This window comes from Anser brachyrhynchus (genome assembly GCF_964034855.1).
Source record: "Anser brachyrhynchus genome assembly, chromosome: 1".
In the NCBI taxonomy this organism is placed as follows: domain Eukaryota; kingdom Metazoa; phylum Chordata; class Aves; order Anseriformes; family Anatidae; genus Anser; species Anser brachyrhynchus.
Genome location: NC_137694.1, coordinates 150,386,748 through 150,392,747, shown reverse-complemented (window position 1 = coordinate 150,392,747; position 6,000 = coordinate 150,386,748).

Genomic DNA, 6,000 nt, shown 5'->3' with positions numbered 1-6,000 from the left:
ATGCCCACAAATGGTTTAAAGCCACGTCTACTTCTGCCTTCAAAGTTTCCTTTCTGTTTGGAAGTTTGATGTTCTATTTTCGACCGTGTTGCTTCTTCCAACCATTCTCAGTGACAAGTCATGAGGATATGCAGTAATTCAGAAATTAGTGAAATTTTATTCTTGGTGGGGGCGTTGGATTAAGAGGCTGGGAGAGTGTGAAACAAGTCAACGTGTAATTGTATGATAAGGCTCTCACGAGGAATTTATTGGCCAAGTTGCTATTTCTATTCCTTCCTAATCTCGTTTAGCACATTCATTCTCTGCAATCTGTCTCCATAATCTTCTGTGACAGAATGGCAGCCAATAGAAGCATGCATGTTTGGAGAGAAGAGAAAATATGCAGAGGCGTGATAAACTGATGCTAATTATCCATATTTAGGACACCGAGTGCAGAAGATCAAGGTTTACAAATAACAAACCAGAGCCAATGATGATGGCTTCCTAGTGTGGAATATATTGGAGGGGACAAGATAAGGGTTTCACATGCAGAAGAGATTTATTGGTCAAAGGGTTCACCTTCCACTTTTCCACTTTTATATAGCAGTAAATTATTTAGGCTAAATTCACCAGAACATTACTCTTTTATTTGGCAATGTGCCATGACTTGCTCTTTCTTTGTGTCCTTTCAATGCAAATCCTTGTAGTGTAACATCAGTTGATAAGAAACAAATAATTGAAGTAATAGGTAATTCCCTTTAAATTGTGCATATAGGACAGTAAGGTAATCATCTAGTGTAGAATGAGACCGGAGTATAGAGCAGATAGCTGAAAGTGAAACAATATCAATCTCAGCTATTAAATTACATTTGTACTAGAGAAAAATAACCTGCAGAAGACATGTAGGTTGAATGAGAGACAACACTAATCTGGTCATCTTTAGGCCATTTCCCTATAAACTTCTCAAATTTCTTTCTGTTTTAAAGACAGATTTTCCTTTTTTTTTTTTTCTTGCTTTCGCTTTTTTTTTTTTTTCCTAACTACCATTTAAATTAGGGATGAGGCATTCTCTTTTTAACAAGCATTGGCTCTGAGAAATAATAAGGGAATTCAGTTTGGCAATATCTGTGTAGTATGACTGAGGGTCAGTGGTAGTGATCTTGGTAGTCTGCAGTAATTGTATTGTAAAGTTTCCAAAATGAGAACAATATTTGTTGGTTTTATGTTTATTTAGAAGTCCAGAACATATTTCTTATGGTGGTAAAATTCTTACTGTTATTTTTCATTAGCATCTTCCTGTCAGGTGGAGATAACCTGTTCTTTGAGAAATACTTTAACTACTAAATTTTATGTCAACATCGCTTCTTGATTCTCTAGCTTCATTTTTCTGCTGTTGGTAATATGATGGCACTCAGCAAAACGCAGAACCCTGCTGCTGAAACGTAAAATGCATGTCTTAGAAGTGCTCCATTTAGGAAAACTCTTCAAAATATCTTTCACTTGATATAAGGGAAGAGATTTCTTTAGTGGCTACTCATCTAACGGGGAAAAAATGCTCTTTTGTTTTTCTGCAGAATCATGCTGTGTTTATGTCTCTGCGATATTCCTTTACACTGGTTCACATTTTGTGCCTTGTGAGCAGGCACAAGCACCGCGGTGCCAAGGTGAGCCTGTTCACAGGTTTTCTAGGAAGGTTTCTAAAAACGCTCACATGATTTGGCTCGCAAAGACCCAACAAAATACATCGCCAGAAAAAAAAAGGTGGCCAAGCAGGCAGGCTGACACTCAGGCCATGGATGATGCCATTTTGTCACCGGTGAGCAGACGCAAAGGGGATCGGGAGAGGAAAAAGTAGGTGATCCTTCGCAGACACCACCTCCAGCCCCGAAATTCCCGGGATTTCACCCAAAGCAGCCAGATGCCCTCTGCAAAAGGCACGATGGGGACAGGCGTGGGGCAGGGGTCCCGAACCAAAGACTATTTACTAAAATAAAGGGAATTAAATGGAGTTTGACAGCAGTGGGTGCTACGAACAGAGCTGGGGTAAGACTTCACCCTGCTTGTGGGAAAAGGCAGTCTTCCTCCACAGAAAACTCCAGGAGGTTGTATTTTTACTTATTTATTTATTTTTTAAGTAACATTTCACAGCTTCGTTTGCCATCCCCGGAGATACCAGAAATCCCTCTAATCCGGGTTTTGTTGCTGAGCCGTGTGCACTGACTGTGGATACGTTAAGTTTTGCCTTCAAATGTTTGGCGGCTGAGCTTCGTGTCCGATGTCCGATGAGGCAAAGGGCTCCAGTCCAGATGTTGCCCAGCTGTTTCATCGACTAGGAACGGAGCTCCCGTGATACGCTTTCTGCCCTTTCTTAAAATGTTCCTTACACGTCTCTTCCCACAAAAGTCCAAAGCAATCTGCTGTGAATCTTAGCCATGTTTTTACTCCTCCATCTTTCCATCCATCATTCATATTCCAGGTTTGAAGAGACGCCCCTACATATTAGACAGTGGGTGTGTGATATTAAAATGACCGGGTCTGAGCTTTCACTTCACCATATCCAAATCTGTTGCACTTGTATAAATCTTATATTTACAAAACATCTACTTTCCACTCTCTGGCAGACTTTTATTAAAGACGAATAGCGTTGTTTAATGTGTACCAGACTCAGCTCCTTGAAGGAGGCCAGCAAAAAAGTCCTGAGGGGCAGGGTCCGTGCTTTGAACAAGAAACACGAAGTTTGGCCATTTTCATGAGAATAAATATACCTTCCAACTGTAGTGTCTTCTTCTGTTTATGCAGCATCTAAGGCTACTCTCAGGTAAATGATAAAAACAGCCATCTAAAGAGGAACCCATCATAACTGAGAATGCCTGAACACATGATTCAGGTATTATGAAACATTAAAGCATGTCTGGAAAGCATAAACACATTTATTTAGCTGATCTACCTCCAACTAACCACTACATGGTACAACCAAATATGAAGATCCTACCAGTTGTTCTGAATAGCTCATTTGGATGTCATTTGCAATGAAGACATCTCATTGCTTTCCTTATCTGAAGCATCTGGATCTGTGGCATGTTTATCACGATGAGATCGTCTCACTTCTCTAGTGAGATTTGCTATGCGACTCCTTGAACTGGGAGAATGTTATTATATTCGGGAAAATCAGGCATGGCTTTTCCCTGCAGCTGCCTATTCAAAGCAAAACAATTAGGAGACTAATTCCCCTGGTCTCCTAGGGGAGGCTATTCCCATTCTCCTAGTCCAACCCAAGATCTGATCTGTTAAATGGACTTTTTGGGTGGAGGGTTAACACAAACTTTCTCAGCCTTGCTGGAAAGTTAGAAACTGAGAATTTGTAACAGATGGAGTGGTTTTTTGTTGTTGGTGGTGGTGGTGGTGGTTTTGGGTGGGAGGGGTGTTGTGGGGACGGGACGGACCGGATCTGCTCTCATCTTTTCGTTCTTCTGGCTATTCTGCAGGACACACAAGTCGTGGTGGCACACCAGGGTATGGAAAATCAAGTCCCCGTTTCAAAGATTAACTGATGCCCGTGTGCCTTCCTCTTCACCCTTTGGCAGTTCAAGATACACCACTGAAAAGTTTGTCCTTTATTTGCCTGTTCATTTCTTTTGGGAATATTTAATCTTCCTGAGCATTTTTCTGGAATGCGAGGTTCACGTTTCTCCTCCAGGCCTCCCTGCCCTGAAACATGCAGGGTTTACCCTTGCTACTGCCGTGTACTTTAAAAGGAGTTTCCCACCTAGTTTTCTTCCGTTTTTCTCTTGTTCTCTGCCCTTTCCAGGTAGGAAGCACAAGTGTTCAACGTGACTCCACCGTATAAGCATCTGTTTTTACGTATTGTCTCCTACATTCTACCACTCGGGGGGAAGGAGGAGTAATTTAGAGAAAAGTAAGACTGATAGAAGAAGAAGAAAAAGGTGGAAGACCTAAAACAAAGCAAAGGCCCTCTCTGTTCTCTGCTGTGTACAGGCAAAACGAAGTGTGTAATTGCGGAAACCTAATCGGATCTCTTGATCAAGTGTTTGCTCGAGATTTACCGAAAGGTAAAGGTATTGTCCTGCGTGTCAGGCAGGAGGAGGAGGACCACGGCTGGGGTGTCCCCAGCCCTGGGGCACTGGAGATCGCTTCCAGCCCGCAACTTTTCACACTTCGGTCTGAGCTCCTGTACCCGGAAATTTCCTGGAGACCTCTGGAAGTCTTTCCTCCTGCGCTGGGATACTTGTGTTAAAACATTTCAGCTCGACGCCTGAAGAGCCCTCTGCTAATTCGAGTGCTAAACTCTCTCTCTTTTTTTTTCTTTCCAGCAGTTTTAGCAAAACAATCTTTCTATACACTTTTTTTCCTGCTTTTGAGTAGAAAAAAAAAAAAAAGAGAAAAAGAAAAAAAAAGAATCTGAATTCACTACTTCTGAAATTTGTGCGAGACAATTTTGAGTAGGAAATAAACGCCTCCCTGCTCCCCCCCCCCGCCTCCCCCTCTCCGGTGGATAAATTATACTGCCCAAAATGTATGGTGTCTTTGTTCACCGCTAGTCCCTAGTTGCTATGGAGAGTTTTACGCCTTAGTAAACTATATTTCACCTCCTCCCGGTGAAAGCTATTCTGCTCCCAGATGCACACGTTACAGCCCACGGTCTTTGCAGCACCCCCCCCCCCCCCGGCGTCGGCTGCGCTCCCCCAGCCCGGCGCGGCCGTCCCCGGGCCGCAGCCGTGTCCCCACGCTGCTCGGGGCTCTCCGGCGGCCCTGCAGCACTCGCCCAATTGTCTGCCGACCGCCAGATGCTCTCCTGCTTCTGCCCGTTCCCATTGTCCCTTTCTGAAGGATAGCCCCGTCCGTCCGAGGGCCGCAGCTAACCGTGGCACACGTCTCCTCCCGCTCAATGAGAGGTGCCCGGAGCGAAGGCGTGAACAATGGGATTTTGCCGCGCGTGAAGCGCATTGCCCCCAAACCCGGCGTGACAGGCCGTGCTAAAGCGCTTCAATGACTTTCTTCAAACGAGACTTAGCCCAAAGCTCCTCCCTTCAGCGAATTACACCGTCCCGAAAGGAGAGGCACCCCAAGGTTTTGCAAATAGGAGGCGAGGGATTTGTCCCGCACCGGACCCCACCGCTCCCATCCCCTGCTCCCTGCGCCCAGGGCAGTGCAAAGGACGGGGTTTGCTTTCGCCCTTTTGCTCGCCTACCTCCGGACTTTGTGGCGGCACACGCGAAAGTGATGCTCAGTTCAGCCAGACCCTATTGACTCCTGGTATGTCCTACCCAGGCATCACCAGAGTTGCCCCGACTTCAGGCGTGAGGGCTAGGAAGGCTTCCAGGTCTCCTGCTAGCATCCCGCACCACCCCGGGTCCCCTCGCACACCCCGCACCGACCCTACAGGAGAGCTCCTCGAGAGTCTCCAAACTTGGGTTCGCCCTTCTTCACTTCAGCGGCGTTTCCAGCAGAAGCGGCCCGGCTCATGGTACCGGCCTGCCTTTCCACCTCTTTCCTTTTCCGACCTCTGATGCCGGCCCCCGACTCGGCCATACCTGCGCACCCAGGGCCGGGCCAGACAGCACGGGGATGGGCGCAGAGCTGCCCTCCCCGTCGGGGCTGTGTGTGTGCCGCGGCTCCTCCGGCATTTCTCAGTGCCCCTGCCGCCTTCCAAGGCCTCACCCCCCCCAGAAGCAGCATCCCGACGCCCCCACCCTGGGGGTCCTCAGCACGGTCCAGGCCCACCTGCTTCAGCTCCCCTATTTCAGCTCCCACCCCGGGGTGTGAGCTCAGGTGCTGGGTGTTGCTGGTGGGGTAGCGCCGAGCCACGGAGCATCCCGTTTTTCGGGGGGCTGCGCTTTCTGGCAGAGGACGGACCGAAATGCCTGCTTGGGACTGCTTGGCACCCTCCCACCCCCCAAAAAAAAGTGTTCGCCCCCCACATCCCCATCAGTGTGCACGGTGCGTGGGCCATGAGCACGGCGGAGCAGGACCGAGGCGCCCACCCGCCGGGGCCAGCCCAGC